Source organism: Triticum urartu, chromosome 7A (genome assembly GCF_056163025.1).
Source record: "Triticum urartu cultivar PI428250 chromosome 7A, HENAU_Tu73, whole genome shotgun sequence".
NCBI lineage: Eukaryota > Viridiplantae > Streptophyta > Magnoliopsida > Poales > Poaceae > Triticum > Triticum urartu.
This window is the reverse complement of record NC_141879.1, coordinates 738,225,413-738,230,029: the sequence shown is the minus strand read 5'-3', so window position 1 is coordinate 738,230,029 and position 4,617 is coordinate 738,225,413. Positions and strand designations below refer to the sequence as shown.

The 4,617-nt window shown below is 45.8% G+C and overlaps 1 pseudogene across 1 annotated transcript; it reads right to left on the bottom strand.

The window, feature by feature from the left end:
• Positions 1 to 471: 471 nt before the first annotated feature.
• On the bottom strand, positions 472 to 4,087 carry LOC125518839 (disease resistance protein RGA5-like; annotated as a pseudogene). The gene is made up of 3 exons (XR_015611377.1): positions 2,982 to 4,087; positions 845 to 2,806; positions 472 to 762 (listed from the first exon to the last, which is right to left on the bottom strand). The product of XR_015611377.1 is annotated as a disease resistance protein RGA5-like (transcript).
• Between the last annotated feature and the right edge of the window lie 530 nt (positions 4,088 to 4,617).

Below are 4,617 nucleotides of genomic sequence, written 5' to 3'. Positions count from 1 at the left end.
GCTAGCAGTACTATGACTTGTTTATAGAGGTTGCCATATATGTTTACCTGATACTGATACTGCGGAAACATCCACCGCTCGCCCAAGTCTGATACTAAAGTTTTGCCTGCAGCAGGCAACTATAGCTTCAGCTGCCGTTGCCCGGGAATTCTCTATTATCTGAATCACCATAACCGTCCCCTGGAATTCCGAGCTACTTATCTATCAATCAATCAATGTAGCATCCATATACACACCAATATCAAACACTCAATCTAGCGAACCGAAGCCGTTGAAGAAGGTGCTGCTGAAATTCAGAGATCTGAACCAGCCGTTGCAGGCAGGCACCTCCAGCCGGTTCAGTTCAGTGGATTGCCAAAGCATACAAAACCTTGCTTTTTCCAAATAAGTAGCATACATGAGATTCAAATAAACACCTCAAATGATCCAGATATACAGGTAAAACAAGCTTGAATAAGGGAAACAACAACATGTCTGAGAACGGAGCAAGAAAGCAGATTATGGGTTCGACGCGCATCAGGAAAACCCACTGTCCATACTCGTACTCGAATACAGACCATGAGACGAAAAACCTGATGCACCAAACCCTGTTATTACAAACACACAAAGTAACGAAAGCTTCTAGCTAGAAATCACAAGGCAGTACATGTCTGAAAGTACATGAATACTCTGGCTGATCACAGAGTTGGACAACGGAACAAACTCGTGTAGCTCACATCACTTGGCGGTCTTCTTGCTGCTGCCGTGTGAGACAGACCGAAGCTGGGATCAAAAGAGGGCCAGATCAGTAAATGACATGACGCAGTGTAGTGGAATGAAGAAACCAGCGCGCCAAGATGTATACCTCTTTCAGCGATGTCACTAACTTAGATGACTTTCAAAGCTTCTACTGACATGGAGTTGAAGAGTGTGAAGGTTGGGATGCAAGGCGACTGCTTTTCTAACGGAATCCTCCAAAGCCTCCACACTGTGACGACTTTCGCCAATGCAATCAGTTTTGAGCTCGAGGTGTGCAAGGCTTGAAAGATGCTCGATGCCCATGTCAATATCAGCATTCCTTAAACAATTTGCACTGCAGGAAAGGTGGAGACGCCGGAGTGCTGGCATAGCACCTGCTGCAAATTGTATCGCTCCAAATCTAACTTCGTAGTCGAACACCTCTAGAAGGTTGAATCCCTCACTACTTACATTCATGACATCAGGCGCCGACCGCATTACATCTAGCTGGAGATAGGTCAAATAAGGCATACCCATGAGAATATTGCGACCTTCCTCATCAAATAGTGTAACCCTCATTTCCAATTTGAGTATGTTGGTTAGGGAGGCCATTCCCCTGGGAAGCTTTTCCATGTAATACACATCTAGTTTAAGATGTTGGAGGCGCTCAAAGGTGTGTGGACCACTGAACAAATATTCTGCCATATGTCCATGAGAATGAAGATATCTAAGGTTGTGTTTGTTGCACAACTCATTTAGAGAAGATGCCAGTCTTTCTCTGTAACCTCTTACATTATCCTGATCCCCATTCCCAATCCATAGATAATTCATCGAGATCTTCCTCAGTTTTTTTCGATGTGCAAGCTCTGCCAAAAATTTCTCAGGGTTGTCAACTCTACCGATATCTGACACTTCCTCCAGGGCTGGCATGCACCCAAACATATCTGCAGAAAACTCAACATCATAGTTGTGCTCAATGAATAGGCACATCAGTTTGGTCAGCAGGGCTATAGTTGGTGGCAATTTTCTAATATAAGTGCCCCTCAGATCGAGCGTCTCTAAGTTCTGTAGCTTTCCGATATCTTTAGGAAGCTCCTCGATATTTCTTCCTTGAATTCTCAAATACCTCAGTTGATAGAAACTTCCTATATTGCTGATATGCTCCTTTTTCCATGACCAATGACCAACACATGTATCAAACACACGCAAAGACTGGAAGTCCACAAGTGGGAGTATCTCCTTAGCTTCAACAAACACATGCAATGAACGGACATGTAACTTGCTTCTTGTCATGTCATGTATTGCCTTTTTCAGGTCAAGCCCACTAGATTGTAGAGAGAGACGACGGGTCTTCCCGCTTGGCAAAGAATTTCGGACACTGTTCAGAATGGTGGCAAAATTCTCTCCATCTGACAGAGATATTATAAGGTCAAGCACCATATCATGAACCTGACAATATTTTTTTAAACCATCATCGTCAACATTAGAATTGACCAACTGGATCAGGCTTCTATTGACAAGTTCATGAAGACAACTCTCTGCTTCTAGATACAAATTTCCCTGTTCTCTTGCAATGAATCCCTCGGCTATCCACTTCCATTTCAGTTCTTCACACGAGATATGCCAGTCCTCTGGATATATACATAAGTACAACAAACAAGTCTTCAAGTGGTGTGTAACAATATATCCCTCATACCTTTTCCTGTGCCATCAGTCTGGTATGAAAGACCAGTACCAATAGAAGCTTGGAGTCTCTCCCATTCATCTGTGTTTTGGGGTTTATTGGCTAGCAAACTCGAAATGGTAATTATAGCCAGCGGCAAACCTCCGCATTTTCTTAAGATACCATCTAAAATCTCTTGTAGTCTCTGAGCATGAGGGTTAGACTGGAGGGAAATTCTCTGAAGGAACAATGTTCGGGGATGAACATCGCTCAAAGGTAGCATTTGATAGCGGTGATGACGAGAGTCGCTCAAAGGTAGCATTTGTAGTAACAATTATTCTGCTCCGCTTATTATTGTCAGGAAAAGCTGCTTTGACAGAATTCCAGTCTCCCTCCTTCCATACATCATCGATAACAAGGAAGTACCTGTATAAAATATTGCACTATTAATTAAGCTCATTTACACAATGATGGTGTTCAGCACTAGAGTGACATTTATCTTTGTAGGGTGCAAACACATAAATGGTTTTGTCTGACCAAAACAAAACATACGTATCATCAAATTAAGCTATGGTCACACATATGTATGAAGAAACTATACCTCTTTCCTGCCAAGGCCCGATGGATCTGACGGATTAGCTGGTGGTCCTCCCACCCCTCACATCTACTGAACCCATCTTGGTCGATTTGAGAAAGGACATCTTTCAAAAGCTTTTTGAGGTCAGGGGTGCGCGACACGGACACATGAGCTTTGCACCCGAATTGTCCTCCAATCATGCCAAAGGCCTCCATTGCAAGGGTGGTCTTTCCCAGCCCCCCACCTCCAACAATGTACACCACCTTCAGCTTCACGCTCTGCTCCGTCAACAAAGAGATAACCTCATCCCTGCGGCCGTCCATGCCCACCAAGTCCTTGGCCGCCCTGTGGAACGCAGCCAGCCGGGGGTCTATTGCCACCGGGCGATTTTCTGCATACTTGTCGAGATTCAGTGTCTGCCGCCTTTTGCTCTCCTCCTCGACGCGGTCCTTGAGCTCTTTGATCTGGGACCCGATGCCATGGCGCTCAAAGATCGTCTTGATCCTGCGCATGGTCTTCTTCACGAACTTGGGCTTGACCTCCCCGTTGCCGAGGCGGAGCATGTAGCGGTCGATGCACTCCTCCATGTCGTAGCTGAGGTCGCGCATGCTGTCCTTCCAGTCCTTGGCCACCTCGTCCAGCCCTTCCATGTCCGCCAGCGTGCTCACCAGGGTCTGCATCCGGCGGAGCTCCCGCTGGAGGAACTCGATGTCTTTGCGCACCCTCTTGAGCATCTTGAACTCGTTGCCGAGCAGGGTGGCGAGCTTGCCGAGGACGGAGCCAAACGCCCCCGTCCCGACCCCCACGCCCGCCATCTCCCTCTTGCCCCGTTTGAGAAGGTGAAGCCGCTACAGCTAGGTTACACAAGGGCCATGGCTGGTGGTGTTTGATGGAGAAGCAGGCAATGGTAGCGAGCTTGACTGTTGAAGCAGACAGTCAATAATGGAGGAGCGAGCGTGGTGTGAGTGCTGACTGCTGCTACCGCTTTTGATCAGGTTGCACTGTGTGCGCGTGAATGGCCAATTATTGGGACAGGTCCTGTCTAGCAATGTCTCTGCAATTGCTAGGAAGCCCATCGGAGGAGGCTGCCAAGTACGTAGGTCCCATGGGATCAATCATGCATCCGAATGACTTGTTTCCCACCCAAACAAAGGCATCCGAATCACTAAAGCCAATCATGTCAGATTACGATGAACAGCTTATAGATCGTCATCTTCTGAGAATCCTATGTGAGCGTCGGTAGCCTTTTATTCTTTTTTTATCTGCCCTACCAAATTTGTGATTTTATAACTTGTTTACAAAAGGATAGTACGTACTTTTTGGGGCAATGGATTATGTATTTTGTCATGGAATTAACCGTATAAAAACTGCACATAGCTGTCTATTATTAACACATTGTATAGCATGTGTAATTACACAAACAAATCAATGTGTCATTTCTGCTCCATTTTTACCTTATGATGAATTGCACTGACAAATAAAAATATCATTTCGATTCCATCTATTCTATTCTATTCTATTATTACTACTATAAAGGATGTTGGCGTACTCGCCTTCATCGCGCCTCCGCGGGCAAAAGTGCCCTATGTGCCGTCTGTTTCCAAGTGACGTGATGACACCGGCCCGAGGTGGGTCTGACACAGCTCCACATTCGAGATGT